The sequence below is a fragment of the Macrobrachium nipponense genome, chromosome 14, assembly GCF_015104395.2.
Source record: "Macrobrachium nipponense isolate FS-2020 chromosome 14, ASM1510439v2, whole genome shotgun sequence".
Taxonomy (NCBI): Eukaryota; Metazoa; Arthropoda; class Malacostraca; order Decapoda; family Palaemonidae; genus Macrobrachium; species Macrobrachium nipponense.
The window spans coordinates 98792684-98814187 of NC_087207.1; positions in this window are offsets into that span (position 1 = coordinate 98792684).

Consider the following 21504-nt stretch of genomic DNA (forward strand, 5'->3'; position numbering starts at 1 on the left):
TATATATATATATATATATATATATATATATATATATGAATGTATAGAGAGTATGGATAAAAGGACGAACAGAGTGTGTTCGAAGGTTAAGGAGAACCGGAATCGTTCTCCAAGAATAATATAGTAATATTCCAGCAAGAAATGATAAGAACGAATGTCTTTCTCTTTATTTCTGTTACCCTGGTTATCCTATCCACAGTAATCTTGGGTATCATGACACCTTCGTGGTACTGTTTCTAGTTCCTTCTGGTCTCGTTTTTTGGACATTCTCGTTTTTCTCAGGGATTGGATGAAGGTCACGCACGTTTAATCTTATAATCTTCGTGCGTGTCATTCACAACTTTTGCGTAAAACTCGCGACCCCTCCGAATTGATTTATTCGATTTTCGGGAGACACTTTCTTGAAATGCTACCATTTCGTTTTGTAGGATCGGTTTTCTTTACTCTGCTTTCCTCGTATGTTTGTTTGTGCGCTTTTTAGAGTAACAAGTTATGAAATTAACATATTTCGGCGAAAGTACTTGATTTTGATCTCTAATGAACGTGAACATTGGGCAAGTGGGGAGTGTATTTATACGTGGGCGGGTCCTTAAAACGCGTGAGTGAAAATAGGTCATAGAATTACCTCGTCCATGGAATCAGATCTCCATGTCCTAAGATAGGCTCATTTCAAATTCTCCGTTTGATTGGTGGCGGGGAATTCCAGTCTCCCGTTTTGGGAACTGGATCTTCCCGTTCATTCTAATGGCAAATTTCATTATCATTTTTACATGTTTATCAAACCCTACTCAGATTGCGTTGATATATATATATATAGAATAATATATATATATATTATATATATATATATATATATATATATATATACATATATATATATATATATATATTATATATATATATATATATATATATATATATATATATTATATATATATATAATATATATATATATATATATATATATATATATATATTATATATATATATATATATATATATATATATATATAGATATACATACATATATATATTCTCTTGAATCAAAATGCTTACACATAACAACACAATTACTGAATGTCACCTATACGTGTCTTAAGTTGACAATTAACGTAAAAAATGTCGAGTGATAGATAGCGACATCTATTGGAAATTAAAGTAGGTTTTCTGGTGGCTGAGTATATGGAAATTTATCAACAATGAACGGTCCACCATATGACCATAAAAGATTAACATCAGCTCTTGGCGCTCATAAGTTAGAGTGGTCTACTTAACATTTTTGAGAATATCAGTGCACACTCCACAGAACAAGGATCTAACGAACGAGAATTTCAAGAAAATAAGCTTTAAGTGGTCAAGAAATTACAAATGGGTCTGTTCTACGTTTTGCTCTTCTTCTGTTTAATGTTTTCTTCACCTTCATAGCCTGTAAACTAACGCCTCCCTTTAACTAAATCAGATCTCTGGTAATACTCTGTAATAGTATCTCAACTTCAGAGTTAGAGCTCAAATCCGAGCTAACAACGTAAAGTCCTAACACGCAATATGCCGCCTTTACTCCGCGTCAAGGATGTCTCGGTGAGGATTATACATATAAGTATGTAAATGCCCGTTTGCTAATTTTGGTGTTAATAGCTACTTCGTCCTGCTGACGTCCAGTGCGGCGATGCCGTAATGGCAAGATCAGAAATGACTCGATTTTCGACGAAACGGGAAGTCAGCAGAATGTGGCGATTACTGGCTGACGAAGAATCAGCATTGTCTGACTCTTGGTTTCATCAGGGATGAATTGGTAAATTGTGTCGTGACTGAATAGAATGAAGTCGGAATTTCGACGTCTATTAACGATTTTAATTCCTTAACAAAAACCATAGGTCGATAATAAATACTGATTTGTAGTCAGCTATGTCTCAGTAAAAGAGAGAGAGAGAGAGAGAGAGAGAGAGAGAGAGAGAGAGAATTGAAATAATTAAGAGTTCTCTCTCAGGCATTTACAGAAAGACTCAGAGAAACAGAAGTTCCCAACGAACGTAATCACTGGAATTGGTCCCGAGTGAAATGGATTGTGAACGGAGCTTCCTTCTAAAGGATCCTTTCATTTTCACCCACTAATTCTTTTATAGATTTATTCAGTCACTCCAAACAGGTGGGAGTTTTAGTTATTAGCGAGATGATAATCATCCCTCATCCTTTCTCTAACGACAGATTTCCCTAAGCATGTATAATCATCTATAATGATTTATTACTCCCTAAAATCTCCGAAGCCTTCGAGGTAGGTGTTGTTGCCATATTATCTTTGTTTTCGTGATTTGTTTTTTCCTAGTTTAGTAAGTAAGTCGTTGTTACTGTCCATCTTTATCAATACAAAAATTTTTATAATGTAATACAAAATAAAATGGGTTCACCATGCTTTGTATAGAGAAAAAAAAAACTTTTAAATGATTCTCCCTTTTCATCTTGGATCGTTTCAAAACTCCTCCCATTCCGTTTCATTCACTCTTCCCTCTCTCCCCCATCCTGGGCAACCACTCACCAGAGGAGGCAATTCGGAGGGCCTATATTTTCCCTCTGGAGTATTACAGCTGTAAATTCGGGTTGTGAGCTGAAGCGAGTACTCGTAACCCTATTTACAGCGAGCCCCTTGGTTGCTTTCTAACACGCGAGGTCATTTGTTCACATTAGAGGAATATACGACCCCTGCCATGGGGAGAAGGGGAAGAATCATTGGACTCGGTGCAAAGGTTTCTGCTATCTGTGGGAGAAGGCAAATGGAAGCTGGTTAGGCTGTGACTAGAGGGACTCGTTCTTTTGGACATTGTACACCACATGAACGCCATAATCTTTGGAAGCGTGAATTTCAAGTCATGGGCCCCAGTAGGTTTGTTCCATAATATGAACAGGTTTCATCTACTGAATAATAACAATAATAATAATTAAACGCGCTGAAACGGAAATTGAGACTAATAGGTTTTGAAAGTGCAACAGAAGGAAACCTCGCATTTGCACCATGAAACCATTGTTAGCAGAGAGTGAAAAGTAAAACAAGAAAGAATATGAACGGAGGTACAGTCAAGATATGAAAGGGACCGAAGTTAGGGCCCGAAGAAGCTTAAGTAATGCCAACAGTGCACCGCATGAGGTGCACTGATAGTACTAGCCCCCTACGGAGACCTTGAATATTCCCTCTGAAATTTGTGTATGTATAAGAAATTTGCTGATGTAAATTCACAGAATCATCTTACAACCTGAACGAGAACACCGTTCAATTAATTTAAGCAAAAACAAGGTATTTCCTTAAGTTTTATCTACAATTTCTTCCATAACCTTTCTTTAAAGGCTTTCTCTTTCAGATGAAGGTTGGATTAGGATATTCCCTTTCCTCTACCACTTTGCCATTACTTGGGCAATTAAGTTTCCCCCCTGCCCTTCTCCAATGGTCCAGTGGCTCCTACTGGAAACTGTATTATAAGGTCTTGCAAAACCGAAAAAATTGGTAATGTTTGAGTCTTCTATTAAAAGTTTTACCTTCTTATCTTGTTTAACATCGGTATAATCCTTATCTCCTCAGCATATTTGCTTTTGAGATATCTTCTAAAATTCTATGGGCATTTTAACCTTCTTCTCGCATTCAATATCTGAATTTTGTTATCTTCTTCAACATATTGCTTTTCAAATATCTTTCAATTCATAAACAATTTTACCTTTTTCTCTTGTTTAACATCTGCGAACCCTGTCATCTGCCTTGGCATATTGCTTTCGAAATGGTATTCTACTATTCTACATACGTTTTTACCTTTTTCTCTTCTTTAACAGCTGTGAATTTTTCGATCATCCTCAGTATAATGCCTTTGAAATATCTTCTAAAAACGTTTCACTATATTACCAATATGGAAAGTTAAGCGTCTTACACACACAAAGAAAGCTCAGGAGGAAATGAAAGGAAAAGAGAAAAGGAAGGCTGAGCAGAAGCGAATCGGATAAAGGGACCGATAAAGAAAAACTAAAAATGTCATGCGATGATAATCACGTGGACTATTTTCCCATTTCATACAGACTTGCTTCTAGAGGCATTCGCTCTGTTTTGATGATCAAAGGAAATGTCACTAACATTTTTTTCTTGTTTACATTCTGCTATCCGGTAATCCTTTTCATTCACAAAGTCAACAGAATTTTACGATTGAAGGAGACCATATAAGTCTTATAAAGAAAACTCTTTGAAGCTATTAAAAGCTTCCTATTATATGAACATTAATATAACTGTATAATATGGTCTTTTAACGTGGCCATTTACAGGATGAGATTTGAAAACAAGTATATTTACATTCATCTTTGAAGTCAAAATAATTTTTATACCATGGGAACTGTAAAGAGTGATTATGCCAATGTTACTTGGAATAAAAGACTTTCGGATAATTTTTGACACAGAAACACAGAATTGTTGTTACATTGGTATCAAAGAGAACGTACTATTACTGTGGTTTTGGCCATGACGGGAAGGCCACCATTTTGAGAGTAATCTTGGCATTGGTAAAATACCGAATGGCCAGCCTCTACCGTAGCGTTGACCACCTTCCCGAAAAAAATACTTTAAACACTTCCTGAACCCATGATAGACATTAGACAAGATCCAGCGCTCGTCGAAGCAACACCTCGAGACCTCTTCTTTGTTCTCGAAGCAAGTTTTTTTTTTTTTCTCCCATAATTTTCCGATTTTCGGGAAGGCGGTCGCGCTATGGGTAGGGGTGGCCGCCAGGTGGCCATTCGGTATTTTTACCCTATGATATAACAATGGAGTATGAACAATTTATTTATTCAATGATGCTGTTATTACTCTTTACTAAGTGACTGAACGGGATCACCAAGTCGTTTATTGGGTCTCATGGTGATGGACTATTATTATTATTAGTATATTATTATTCAGAGGAGCAGCTCTATTCATAAGGACCGGCAAATCCGCAGGGGCCATCAACTTGAAATTCAAGCTTCCAGGCAATATGTTATTTATTTGAAAAAAGAAATAACAGAAAATAATGCGAAATACAATATATATATATATATATATATATATAATATATAATATATATATATATATATATATATATCTATAAAGAGAGAGAGAAGAGAGAGAGAGAGAGAGAGAGAGAGAGAGAGGTCATTATTCACTAAATAGGGAGGAGTATAGTTTCAGCGGCAGAGCAAGTAAGTAGAAGCCAGAGAGCATTGCAGCTGGGCGTAAGAGAGGCTGCAGATGTATCCTATAAATGATCTGAACAACGTAATCCACAGTGCATAATGTTCCCTGGTTCTAGAACTCTTACCACCACAATTCATCGTGTTTTTTGTGTCATTATTGACTCTTATCTGCACAACTCCAATGTCCTTTTGTAAGTTCGTTTTAATCAGGTCGTTGTCTCATTAGTAACTTTAATATATAATCTTTCGGAGATTGATACGATTTCTTTACTAAATGATGATATATGGATGTTTTAAACCATTCGTTCATGAAAATGTTGGAACACAATATTTCTACGAATGATTATGGATATTGAACTCCGCGACAGTCAGTAATGTGTAATGCTTATTTTATCTATATTTATTTGCTTTATTGTTATAATAATTTTATTTATTCATTCACTAAAATAGTCTTATTTACTTATCTAATAATGATTCTATTCTATTTATTTCTTTCTTATTTACTTATTTTGATAACGATTCAATTTCATTTATGTCCTTAAATTATGTATTTACTTAACGGAGTCAGTACTTATCGAGAAAATTAACTTTTCTGTCACTGACATATATCCTAATTTCAAAACACCAGAGATTAAAGTAGCTCATTTGCATATTCAATGAAATCACGTAATGCAAGTCGAGTGCTGTAAGTCCTGCTGGGAAAAAAATTCTTCTTCTCCTTTACAGCAAATGGAGATCAAGTGAGCCACCGACAGAGAAAAAGTCTGAAGAACCTGAGAGATTTAAATCTGGCTTTCCAATGGTTTTGAAATCGGGGAGAATTTTGCGTCACTCTCTCGCCAGTTCTTTAGAGAGAGAGAGAGAGAGAGAGAGAGAGAGAGAGAGAGAGAGAGAGAGAGAGAGAGAGAGAGAGGCGTTTTCCTAGAAATCTTTTTGGAATATGCAATTATAAAAAAATATCGCCGTCTTTTAGAAACTTGTTCAGAAAAGGTGGGTTTATAAGGGCTCTAGACTTTTATACGTGGCAATGAATAGTTAAAGATATTCTAAGTTTAAACAGCCTTTTTTCATTCGTAACTTGATTACGTACAGCGTCTATAGCGATTTCTGTATGTGTTGAGAAGCAGACTGTAATAGACATTATATTTTTAATGATTAAAAGTATATATATAAACATCGGCTTTTGATCCTTGTCACAGGTGATACTTTTTTGATGAATAAGGGTGTTGGATTCCGACCAATGACTGCAAACCATTAGTCTCCGAGGAAGAAGGAACTTCCTCATAATATGTATTCTTTTTTTGTTCTTGTGACTCGACTTTAAATCCACACACACAAAAAAAAAAGAAAAGAGAACATCATTCCAGAGACGATAATAACGACAGCGAAAGGAATGTTCATTCTAACTCACTATGTTACGCAATAACTTCACAAGAAGACTGCGAGAACAAAGTGTAGTCTTCTTCGAAAATAATGCACTTCCCTTTTTCAAGGGTAGGTATGTCCGATTCCCCGGGGTTACGACCTTCCTTATTTATTTTCTTTTATTACTGACGTTGTTCACTGTGGATAAAGAAATTACTGTTTTTCAGGTGAAATCGTTGACTGAAAATATTTCTCATACAGACGAATGCGTGAAACAAGTCTCATGAAGATGGAACGCGTCTTTAGTGACAGCATAAAGAAATTTCTAGGCAGATTCCCCAGGAATGAAGAAATCTTTATGCGTCCTTGAAACTAAAGATTAAATATCCCCCATGAAAGCATTAGTATTCAGACTTAATGGAGAGAAATAAAAGAAAATAGTCCACAGATAAAATCTAAAGTTCTTAAAAATGAAAACTTTTGAGAGAGCCACCTGACTGGGCAAATATTTTGAAGCAATCGATTTCCAGTGAATATTAGCCCACTTAATACGCCTTCAAGAAATTAAAAAATCCAGTGAATGCAGAGATAATCATGGGAATCAATAATCATTGTTTCAATTTTACTGTTTGTTTTGCAAGAAAAAAATAAGAGGATTTAAAAATAGACCGTATTATGCAAACAATGTGAGTTGGATTTTTATTGTTTAAGGACCAATATTTTTATTTACTAAAATGAAATCACTTGGAATCCGTTGACAATAATATACATGATAACTATCTTATCAATTCTTAATTGATATGGGGGTTTAAGTCATAAGAAAGGTTGGGAGTATATCGCACTCCATAATGTATAGTAGACAGTTCTTTACGAACATGGGTTTTTCTTTTTCCTTAAGTGTTTGATGTACAAATATTAACTCCATTCTCCTTATATAACCAGTCTTCTTCAGCAACATCAGAAAAAACGTAGCCATATGTAAAGCAACCACAATCATTTTCAGATATCATATGAATTTAATGAATAACTTGACTCTGTTGGCAGTTTAGCGCCTGGACATCATCCTGTATTCTATTCAAAGTGAGCTTGGTAAGCCTACACAGGAGGCCGCAGCAAAAGCTGCAGGCCTATACAGCGCAAGAAGGTAACAGATGATGGCATTATTCCGAACTCTTCTATTCAGCCGCAAGACTTGACTCCGAGTATGCAATCAAAACTTTCGCCACCGCATTTCGCTAAGCTTAGCAACTCGATCAAGTGCAGCTGGTAAGCAATTTTTTTTCGGGAAATCCGAGCAAATGAATTTGCACTGAATATCATCGGTATTTTACTGGTTGTTTAACCCTTATGCTCCTCCATATCGTATTTCATTCCATCTTTCATTGGGACACGAACATTATTTGTTTAGGATTATTTGAGCACAGAAAAGGTTTGCAGCTACGCGGGTCAGAAGGAGCTCAACTAAGATTTGGGCAGCTACGTAGCCTGTGGTAAGGGCCTGCTTTATTTTTCGGTTATTTCCGTTGAGTGACGTCACTGTATATCTTTACGTTCCACGTTTGATAAAAACATACAGAGAGATGAGTTAATGGAAGGAAAGTTTTACTGATAATGGATTATTTGGCTCTAACCAACTAAGTAGTAATTTTCGTAAAAGTATTACTTGATTATTTGACAGAAGGCCAGATTAAAATCGCAGACCGTCAGGTTTATTTCATAAGAAATCAAACACCACAAACAAATTAAAAACGACTTGTACCAACCAATTTTAGAGCTTCACACACAATACAGAAATGAAAGCGGAAAAAAGTTTCATTCTTGAACTTCGGAAGGTTAAAAAAAAAGGAGAGAGAAAATCTGGAACCGTACCAATCTGAATTTTGCGTTTGAAAGGAAGCCTCCATCGAATATGGATATTTCCCCCAGAGATGAGGACTCCTTCCAGCCCGGTTCCCAACCCAATCTAGGTGTATTATGCATAAGGAAATATTTTCCCCATAAAATTCATCTCGAGGATTGAAACCCACCTTTAGGTAGCTCGAGGTTGGAGAGGCGTCTCTCAAACCATGAGGTTCGATCGTACGATTTAATAAAATTAAATTTGAAAAAAAAGCTAAATTATAAATGTAGTGATTGAAACGCCTGGAAATGGAAATGATACGAATTTCCTACGTTTGGAAAAGGTCTTTGTCTGTTTATTGAACGATGCATTATTATTCATGCAGTTACCTGTTTGTGGTTGATTATGAATATTGAACGTTGTCTAGCAACGTTTAAATTGTATTTTCGCATCTTAGTCTTTGCCTGCTTCTCACTATATATATATACTATATATATATATATATATATATATATATATATATATATATATAGTATATATATATATATATATATAGATATATATATATATATATATATAAATTACGGACAGACCAGTAAGTCTCTTTCACAACGTTTCAAACAGCATCCATATTCTGTGAGAACTGGGCAAATATCGAATGCATTATTCGTACATATGAGAGTTTTAGATCATCCTATTAACTGGAGTCAAGCAAGAGCCTTAATCCCATGTAATGACACAGTTAAAAGGAATATCATTGAATCTTGTTCCATCAAGTCAAATAATGGAAATGTTCTAAATCAAGTGGTTTATTTAAACTTTGATGCCTTCATAATGAAAAAAGTTGACGATAAATATAAGCAACAAAATTAATATATTCAGTTTTTACATGTTTTGGACTGGAAAGATACTTTGTAATTTCGGTTAGGGTCAAATCTGTTTAGGTTAGTGACCGTGTGATATCCGATAATCCTGGATTATGTCTTTTAATTTTTACCTTATTGACAATTAACCATCTGGTATTCTTGATCTTGTGTACCTGAGACCTTTCTCTCCAATTGTATTTCATTCGCTCCTTGACAATGTCATAATAAAGACGAAAGCGCTTGGATTTCTGACAATCATTTTCCTGTGGTATTCGCTTATATATATATATATATATATATATATATATATATATATATATATATATATATATATATATATATATCTATATATACATACATATATATATATATCTATATATATATATATATATATACTATATATATATAACTATACATATATATATATCTATATATATATATATATATACTATATATATATATATATATATATATCTATACATATACATACTATATAGCTATCTATATCTCTATACTCTATACTATATATATACTATATATATATCTCTATAATATATAAATATATATATATATATATATATGCTGTATATATCTATCATATATAAAATATATAATATATCATATATATATATCATAATATATATATTATATATAGATATATATATATATATTATACACACACACACACATATATATATATATATATATATATATGTGTGTGTGTATATAAGCGAATACCACAGGAAAATGATAGTCAGAAATCCAAGCGCTTTCTTCTTTACTATGACATTGTCAAGTAGCGAATGAAATACAATTGGCTATGTGTGAGAGAGAAAAAGGAGAAATCATAAATCGATGCTGAGGTCAGGCCATAGACATGAAATTCTTCTTCGTGGCTCCGTTTTTGATGACCAGTTGAAATCACAACGTGAGAAGAAGACGGATTCCCGCGTTCAGCAAAAAGGATGATGACAAACCGTTACGGGTCAGAAAAATGCAATATTTCCCTTCTGATATTGCATTGCCAACCTCCTCCCTGTCGTAACTGAATTTAAAATTCCATTTTTTTTTTGAAGCGATAGTTTCGAAAATGTTTTTAAAAAAACATCCCACACACGGTTTTATGGGTTGATTCTCGGGCTATGTTCTCCCCTAGAGCACTGAGAATACCCCATAAAGGAATTTTCCTTGACAAGCCATTTCACTTTGTTATAAAATTTTGACGTAAAAAACTTTTTCCATTTGAAAAACTGGAACTGAAATAGACGGCGTTGTAAAATGTACTGGGATCAGTGGCTTATCTCCGATCTCTGGCTGTGATCTGTTACTTGGTAGAAGAAATTCGCCGTTTACGATTTTAACTATGCTACGCTGATTTTATGTCTGTTTATTTTGTTAAGTCAATTAAGGAAATAAAAAAAACTTTATAATTCAAGGCTGATATACCCACTATGTCATCTCTGTCTGTTTTTTTTTTATATATAAAATAAAAGATAGAGATGACAACTTCGAAAATTATCCCTTGTACCTTCAATCCCATTGGGAATCTGAAACTTTCACAAACATTGACGGTAAATGAGACTTAAAAACATTCTTCCGTTATCATGGCTGCTGCCTTCTTGCCTTTTCCCTGTCTCTCATGCCAGAACTATGTAGAACATTACGTTGCCTGTCCCGCAACTGTACTTCATTTAAGAAAAACAATCGAAATGACGTGTAAGACCTCAGCACCATTAAGACATTACTTTGTCTGTCTTGCAACTCTAACCAAACAAAACAAAAGCAAAATAAAATTCATTCACCCAGATGTTTGCTTTCAGAATGATAACTGAGCTTTCTGTACAGCGTATAATGCTGTATGAGCGCCTCAGTGGCGTGATAGGTCTGGTCTTGACCTGCCACCTCGGTGGCCGCTAGTCCGATTCTCGGGCATTCCATTGAGGTGTTAGAGATGTGTATTTCTGGTGATAGAAGTTCACTCTCGACGTGGTTCGGAATTCACGTAAAGCCGTTGGTCCCGCTGCGGAATAACCACTGGTTCCATGCAACGTAAAAACTCCATACAAACAAACAGAAACTCTCAGCCACGGCCCGGTGGTGGCCTTTGTTGTTGGCACCGCACGATCATGGCTAACTTTAACCTTAATAAAATAAAAAAATACTGAGGCTAAAGGGCTGCCATTTGGTGTGTTTGAAGACTGGTAGGGTGGAGATCACCATACCAATTAGCAGCCGTCTACCTCAGTAGTTTCTAAGATCTGAGGGGGGACCAGAGAGAGTGCAGAGGGACAGACAAATAGCGCTCTCAAAATTTAAGTTTTCTGGCACAGAAAACAAAAAATGACGTTAATGAAGTGTCCGAACGAATGGTGGTTTATGAGATGGTTCAGAAGAGACGGAACTATTAAGGCCCTCCAGTGTCTAATCGTGATTTGATAATATTAAGTATTCTGGATGCGAATTGATCGTTCATGTTTGTTACTGGTCTCAGTGAATCTCGAGTTGCGACTTCAGTTGACCTCATTGCACATGATTCACTACATAGGTCAGCTTGGGAACATTATTTAAGGGTACATACAAAGACAACCTCCTCTGCGATCCAGGTCAAACCAGGCACCTTTAAGCAGACAGTCGGGTGCATCTTCCATCATGAGAGAGAGAGAGAGAGAGAGAGAGAGAGAGAGAGAGAGAGAGAGAGAGAATTTAATCCCATCACCGATTCAGTATTCAAGTCAAGAGACATGAATTGAAAACTATTACTCAGCAGCACAGGATTCTCATTCATGAAATATAATGTTACTCTAATACTGAAAACGTCCACAAACCAGAATCTGTTCCATTTTTCCTAACGAACTGGTCTACCTTTTAGTTTTCTTTGTAGAAGAAACCTAATGAGATGGCTTTGTCCGTCCGTCCGCACTTTTTTTATATATACGCACTCTTTCTTTCCGTCCTCAGATCTTAAAAAAGTGCTGAGGCTAGAGATTTGCAAATTGGTATGTTGGTCATCCACCCTCCAATCATTAAATATAAGAAATTGCAGCCCTCTAACACCGGTAGTGTTTTTCCTTTTATTTAGGGTTTAAATTTATACATAATCGTGCTGCTGGCAACTATATAGGGCAGGCCACCACCAAGCCGTGGTTAGTTTCATGGCCACCGGCTCATACAGCATTATAACAAACCTCTGAAAGACAGATCTATCTTCGGTGGCTTTGCTTATACGCTGTACAGGACAACTCGATTTCACCGAAGGAAACGGATCATTTCATATTTTACAAATATATATATATATATATATATATATATATATATATATATATATATATATATATATATATATATATATGTATGTAGTATATATAAACTCATGGAATATAAAAGAATTATCCGACTCACCCTTTTTTTTTTTTATGAAAAACCTTTAGTCTTAACCAAATCACTGTAGTCAGTTTAGGTGAAGCATCTATCTTATCTTTGTACTTAACAATTCCACTCCAGTGCTTTAAACTGCTCCAGTACAATATCGTCCTGGAGGGAACCAGGAACTGGAATATTTACGATTCCATAGTTCCGGAACGTACCACAGCAGCGGTAGTGGGAGACCACTTTCTAATTTCACCAGAGATTTATTAGTAATTTTAGGATGACACCCACATTATGGTGCTTGCAATAACTACAAGGAATAGCACAGCTTGCTGTTCTTTACTATTCATAATAAGATTCTCACGTCCTGGTTGAAGATGGAGCTATGAAGACTTATTACGGTTGTCAAGGGTGAAAGTGGGGCCATTTTGTTATGTGAATGGGGAAATTTGTGGATGTTTCTTCCTCCTTGTCTAAACTGACAGTAAGACTTAACAAGCTTCATTTCGTCAAAAATATATTTATTATTTCACACTAATCATTGATATTCACTCCTTTTGTCATTTTAGTCTAAATAATAATAATAATAATAATAATAATAATAATAATATAATAATAATAATAATAATAATAATAATAATAATAATAATAATAATAATATGTTTTGTTAAACACGGACGTGAAGCACATTATCAGAATAATACCAGGGGTGACGTCACTCAGGTAGAAGCTAATCAAGAGGCTCCCAATGATACCCGCCACCTGAGAAGGTCTGCAAGACTCCTAAACGCTCGCCGTATGAGTCACCTCCCCAGGAACCAATGTAAACTGGACCTGCCGGAGAGGTTCTCTATACCGTACTCGAGAGCCCGTAACACCACGATTTAAGAAGAAGGACTCGCCAAGGACTAGCATACGGGCTGCTTCTACGAGCAAGAGCCCGTGCTGGCACAAGGCCAGCTTAATCTCAACAACAACAACCAAGGACTCGCCACTCGAATTCCTACGGCTGCTCTTGAGCAAGAGCCCGTGCTGGCATAAAGCAAGCTTAATCTTAAACAACAACCCTCGAATTCAGTCCCCTTAGCAGTCATCGCTTGATAATGTCCTGCGGATCAGGAGGAAACGTCGCGTTGGAGAGAGAGAGAGAGAGAGAGAGAGAGAGAGAGAGAGAGAGAGAGAGAGAGAGAGAATTGTATAAGCAAGAATTTTATAAGCAATAATTAATCAAATGACTCAACCGAATTTTACCATGCCCTTTGGTGCGTTGCTCGCCAGTATAAGCAACAACGAGAAAGCCGTCATCAGAAAAAATAGAGAAGGCACTCTACAAGAGTTAATAGTGCTGAAGCAGCAATCATTTTTAACAAAACATGTCTACGAGAGGGTCTCCTTCCGAAATAATAATAATAATAATAATAATAATAATAATAATAACAATAATAATAATAATATACTTACAAGCTCTGGAATAAGACTAGCAGAGGTTAATATCAGGAGAGGGATCTTCCAGGGCGACTCACTGTCCCCACTACTCTTCCGTAGTAGCCATGATTCCCATGACAAGTACTACAGAAGAATGGATCCGCCGGGTACCAACTCAAGAAAAGAGGCAACAGATAACCATTCTGATGTTCATGGACGACATCAAGCTGTATGGTAAGAGCATCAAGGAAATAGATACCTAATCCAGACTGTAAGGATTGTATCTGGGGACATCAGGATGGAGTTGGAATAGGAAAAAATGCGCCTTATAATCAAACATACAAAAAGGCAAAGTAACGAGAACTGAAGGGATAAAGCTACCAGATGGGAGCAACATCAAACACATAGATGAGACAGGATACAAATACCTGGGAATAATGGAAGGAGGGGATATAAAACACCAAGAGATGAAGGACACGATCAGGAAAGAATATATGCAGAGACTCAAGGCGATACTCAAGTCAAAACTCAACGCCGGAAATATGGATAAAAGCCATAACATAGGGCAGTGCCAGTAATCAGATACAGTGCAGGAATAGTGGAATGGACGAAGGCAGAACTCCATAGCATAGATCAGAAAACCAGGAAACATATGACAATACACAAAGCACTACATCCAAGAGCAAATACGGACAGACTATACATAACACGAAAGGAAGGAGGGGGAGAGGACTACTAAGTATAGAGGACTGCGTCAACATCGAGAACAGAGCACTGGGGCAATATCTGAAAACCAGTGAAGACGAGTGGCTAAAGAGTGCAGGAGAGGACTATAAAAGTAGACGAAGACCCAGAAATATACATACAGTAGAATGACAGACGGAACAGAGGACTGGCACAATAAAACCATGCACGGACAATACATGAGACAGACTAAAGAACTAGCCAGCGATGACACATGGCAATGGCTACAGAGGGGAGAGCTAAAGAAGGAAACTGAAGAATGATAACAGCGGCAAGATCAGGCCCTAAGAACCAGATATGGTTCAAAGAATGATAGACGGAAATAACATCTCTCCCATATGTAGGAAGTGCAATATGAAAAATGAGACCATAAACCACATAGCAAGCGAATGCCCGGCACTTGCACACAACCAGTACAAAAAGAGGCATGATTCAGGGGCAAAACCCCTCCTACTGGAGCCTGTGCAAGAAACATCAGCTACCTTGCAGTCCTCTAGGACTATGGTATCATTGATGTCGCAATACCATGGGACACCAGAGTTGAAGAGAAAGAGAGGGAAAAAAATGGATAAGTATCAAGATCTGAAAATAGAAATAAGAAGGATATGGGATATGCCAGTGGAAATCGTACCCATAATCATAGGAGCACTAGGCACGATCCCAAGATCCCTGAAAAGGAATCTAGAAAAACTAGAGGCTGAAGTAAGCTCCAGGACTCATGCAGAAGAGTGTGATCCTAGGAACGGCGCACATAGTAAGAAAGTGATGGACTCCTAAGGAGGCAGGATGCAACCCGGAACCCCACACTATAAATACACCCAGTCGAATTGGAGGACTGTGATAGAGCCAAAAAGAAAGAAAAAAAAAATAATAATAATGGCTTTTTGCAATCATCTTATGATTTCATGTTGAAACGTTTGAAAAATCACATTACAAGCACATATGTGTTATTTATGTAAGTGTGTGTGAGTGTGTGCACGAGCTTGTGTGTGCTTTCGTGTATTTGTGTGCGTTCGACTACTTTGACCCAACCATACCTATGCAAATTTCCAATAGCATGTGTCAGCCATCTCGAAGATAGCCCAGGACACCAAGAAAGAAAACGGCCATAATTTATTCTCAGTCTTTCATTTTTCTATCCTTCCTAACTTTGTTGACGACAGATCAAAAAGATTATAAATGCTGATACTCGCCTCCTCGCCCAGTGATGAGATGCTTGCATCTGAGAAAGACCTTCAAGGAAAGTGATGCTGCTGCAGCTGTTTTTCTTTATGGATTTTCAAATAGGCGGCAGCCATCCAAAGAAGGAAGGGACATACTTTTGCGGCAGATGCGAGGGCCGGTATATCCAGATCTAAAAGCCACCCCGGGGACCAGTATAAATCTAAAAGCGCCCCGAGGGGACTAAGAGACCTTCCTAAAATATCAGTGGGTGGCCCCTGACCGCCTGTGGTCGTATTTCCCATTCGTATTTGGAGAGGTGGTTTTTCTTCTCCAGGTTCCAAGCGACATTTACGTCTTAGGCTTAAAGTGAGTCTTATGGTTTTTCGTTCGATGTAGCCTCCAATCACGAACTGAAATGATGTTCCTAAAACAAAAGTATAAAGTAATTTTACTATCAAACAAGCATCACTGTTTATCTTTAATACTTTGTGGGGTGCAATTTTGAATTTACCTTTTATGATATGATCATTTCACCTCCCTTAGAGTTTTCTTCTTTTGTCTAGTTCGTTGTAACTGCTTCCTTCATATATTTCTTCCACCAACAAAAACTCTCACAAACAGACAGTATGCATATATATATATATATATATATATATATATATATATATATATATATATATATATATATATATATATATATAGCGAATACCACAGGAAAATGAGAGTACCAACGCTTTCGACTGTTTATTCATGACGATGCCCGTGAATAATCCAGCATCCGATTCTTCCACTACGGAAAATTGAGTAAAGTGCTGCAACCGTCTAGAAAAGGAAGCTTGGCAATTCAAGTCAAGCAGAAGAATCTTATTGCTGAAAGCGACTGGACTATGCATACCAACGTGACTTCATGATTAATTTATCAGACAAACCAGTGGGATAGTGCTACGACAGCGGCTTTGGGACATGGGTTAAGCTTTGGGTGTATTTAATGGTAACCTGGACTGTGTCGACATCTCAAAATCCTTTTGTTATTTAGAAAAATTTAATCAAAGCCTATGCCCTGATGATATCAATATTTGTAAAGGTATTGTGTATGGTGTGCTATGTGTAAACCTTCTCCCTTAATGTGCCCATGAGATTTCTCTAGGCTTTAAGAAAATTAAAGAAGACGGAGCAGTTAAAGTGACAAAAGCAGATAAATCTAATGCAGTGGTAATAATGAATAAAAGTGACTATATAAGTAAAATAATGACATTGCTACATGATACTGATACTTAATACGAAACTGAGGTCTGACCCTACACAGACAGTGAACTCCCATTTTAATAAACAAATTAAATCCATTTTGAAGGGCTTGGAAACATTTAATTAAACAGTTTGCACCGCATGCACATCCCTACCTTACATGTATGGTTTAGTCAAGACACATAAAATCAATAACCCTATCAGACCAATCATTAGTTAAGTGGGCTACGTTACTTATAATTTATCTAAATGGCTTGTAAAAATTCTTACTACCTTTGGTAGGAAACATTCTAACACGAATGTTAAAAACAATGTTGATTTTATAAACAACTGGAATAGTTTTAATTTGAATTTTGATTTTAATATGGTTAGTTTTGATGTTGTCTCTTTATTTACAAAAGTGCCTGTATATGACTTACTTGAATATTTGGAGGACGAATTAGAACGTCATGACATTCCCTAAAGTGTGGCAAACCTCATTCGTCTCATAAGGTATGTATCAAAGATAGTAAATTTTGTTTTAATGGGGAATTTTTTGTACAAAAGTTTGGCATGGCTATGGGTAATCCCTTATCCTATCCTTAGCAATATTTACATGGAATTTTTTGAGACAAAACTCTTACCAAGAATTTTGCCCCAAAAGTTATTTGGTTTAGATATGTGGGGATGATATCTTCTGCATTTGGCCAGTTCACGAAAATCTCCAGGAATTCCTTAATAATCTCAATAATTTAGTCCCTTCTATAAAATTTACTGTAGAGGAAGAAAGAAATTGTAATTTGAATTTTCTTGATGTAACTGTCCATAGAAATAATAGAAATTTCACCTTTTCAGTCTTTTGAAAATCAACTAACATTGCCTCTTTTGTTCATTACTACTCCAATCACCATCAAAATGTTAAATCTCTGTTTTTTTCTGGGATGTTTCTAAGGGCTTTACGTGTCTGTAGCCCGCAGCTTATTGACCGCTGGAAATGAAAACTTTTTATGACTATTGCAATGAAACTTAAATACCCAAGGACCTTTGGTAAATGTGGCATGGAAAAAGGCTAGAAAAACATTTATTCAACTAATGACAAACTTGAATTTAGTAAGCATACATTCTAAAATTACCCTATGATGAAAGGTTTTTAAATATTCCTAGAATTTTAAAGCTTTTTAACATAAATGTTGTTTTCAGTAATATTATTGTCAAGAGTTTAGTAATCAAAAATTCTCCTAAAGATCTGCCCAGGCTGCATATATGAAATTCCTTGGAAAAAAGTGTGATAAAGTCTATTACGGACAAACCGGTAAATCTCTTTCACAAGCGTCTCAAACAACATCAATATTCTGTGCGAACTGGGCAAATATCGAATGCATTATTCGTACATATGAGAGATTTAGACCATCCTATTAACTGGAGTCAAGCAAGAGCCTTAATCCCATGTAATGACACAGTTAATGGAATATCATTGAATCTTGTTTCATCAAGTCAATAATAAAAATTTTCTAAATTTAAGTCTGGTTTAATTAAACTTGGTGCTTTCATAATGAGAAAAGTTGTAGATAAATATAAGCAACAAAATTAATATATTAAGTTTTTACATGTTTTGGACTGTAAAGAAACTTTGTAATTTCGGTTAGGGTCAATCTGTTTAGGTTTGTGACCGTGTGATATCCGTAATCCCTGGATTATCTCTTTGAATTTTTACCCTTTTGACAATTAACCATATATATATATATATATATATATATATATATATATATATATATATATATATATATATATATATATATATATCTAAACGAATTCTCAGTTCGGTTTGCTGAAAGCTTTGAGCGAGTTTTCGAGAAAGAGAAAAAGGAGAGAGAGATAGAAGCGACGTGACGAGGTTAGTGCAGGAACACAAGACAAACGTTGGAAAGAAGAACCGTTGAATTGAATAAGGGATATAGGCGTTATACGCCGTCGACTATATATAGTATATAATATATAGTATAAGTATTTAATATTTATATATATATATATATATATATATTATATATATATAATATATATATATATATTATATATATATTAATGTATGGAAACGGCTCATCCGAAACGGCGACCCCATATAAAAATGGGAAAAGCTGGGAAGAAGAAGATATATATATAATGTCTGTGTATGTACATTTGTTACCTTGGTGTTCTTGAAAAAGTTTTTCTTCTTTCTTTTTTGCTGGGAAGGGAAGCTCGTCGTAGGAGCACGCTCAACTTTTCCCGTTTTGGTATTATTTTTAACACTGACGTATACTTATGGGGTGTTATTATATTCATTTTCTCGTTTATTTTTCTTTGCGTGTGTTCATGATTAATTCTCACAAATAGGTGGATAACTACACCGTAAAATCTTTTAACTAATAATTCTGAAGACTTAGAAGAAACACAACAGATTGACAGAAAACTAAAACTCATGCATCGTATCCATCATTTAAATCTAGCATGCAAAAAATGTTAACAGTGAGAACCAACGCAAACTTCGTAATACTTTTATTCACGAAACTGATGACTGTGCACCCTAGCCTCAGTTCCTAGAAAAATACGACCCCAGTTACCAACTCTGAGGAGGAAGAGAGGACCCACCAGAGGCAACAAAACAGTTTCGATCTGAAAGGAAGCCAACATCCAATATTGGATCTCTGCTAAAAATACGAACTATTTCCTTCCCTGTGCTCACAGTTATATATGTGATTTGTGGAAGACTGATTCCTTCCCTCACACTCATTTAGTCTTTTCATTTTTAGGAAACGATGGGGATTGAGGGGAATTTCTCCACCTCTGTATGATGAATGTGTTCATTTCTCGTATGGCTTCCCCCTTTCCGATGGAATCGAAACCGAAAACGTTAAATCTACTTTAACAATCATAAGTTGAGTAAAGAAAGCTTAAGTCGTTTGCTATACTTCACAACACCTTTATTTCCCCCTTTTTAAATGAATGGATTTATATCATTTGTCTCTTTCTTTGGGTTTACTATAATGACTCTTAGATCAGATCACCTAAACCTCTTCGCTGGTTCAAGATATCGGTCCCAAAACGCTACAGTATACATGAAGATTAAACAATGAATGGTACTTAAAAAAAATCATCAATTTTTTTCATATTCTATCTGAAAAGATCCATTCAACCTTCTGGTGTAGTACCTGATTAAATCTGAATGCCAAACAAAATGGATCGATCATCCGCAGCTTGTTTCTAATGACTTTGTCTAAAAACATTCACTTTCGTAGAAGTTTTGATACAAATTCCATAACTATTAAAACCATTGATTACTGATGATTGAGACGTTTCTTTTACGCACTTATAATATTTTCTTCTAGATGTCTAGTTTTTCTGTACAGAGGGAATGCTATGTAAATCGGCAAAAACAGAGGCAATCAGAGAAGTACATGACTTTTAAGACCCTCTAGGTGCTCCCTAATTTACAAAATGCAGGATGTGGTGGCTTGCTGGATTTTAAATGGTTAGAATGAAAGAGTGCAGAATTACAAAGCTGCTATTTACAAAATGGGTCAGTCAATAAGAACTTTCATAATTAAGACACGATCAACAGCCCCTATACAAGTAATATTTACAAAGTTCAGGAAATACACAGTTCAGGAAATACAGCGTTCTGGAAATACAGAGTTCAAGATATACACTGAACCGGTATAAGTGAAATGTAAGATTGATGTTCTAGGAATAAAAAAAAAACAATAATGTTTCTTAAAGAAAGAAGTGTCATGTCAATGTCAATTCTGGAAGTGTAAATTCTAAATATGTTAGATAAACAATTAAATCAAAGTAAGGCTTCCCTATTGAAGAGAGAGAGAGAGAGAGAGAGAGAGAGAGAGAGAGAGAGAGAGAGAAAATCCGCGTCAGTCTATCGTTCTGGCAGACGGAGGGAGCAAATACTTTCCTCGTAAGTAATTAAAACTTCTTGTGAATTGACCTCTCCTGGTCTGTCAGAGAAAGTCAAACAAACACGATAGTTTGTCCAGAGGATACAATCATGATGGATGATGAGTATCTGTTCCCTCCCCCCAACACCCCATTACCTCTAACACCCTCACCCAACTCTCTCTCTCTCTCTCTCTCTCTCTCTCTCTCTCTCTCTCTCTCCATGCAACGACACGAAAAATAATATTAATAATAATAAAAAGGCTTCCTCCTTGTCTAGTTTCGGAAAAGAAAATTATTATTGGCTTTGTCTGCCCGTTCCGCACTTTTTTTCTGTCCGCCTTTTTTTTTTCTGTCCTCACTTTTCTGCCCACCCAAAGAATATTAAAAACT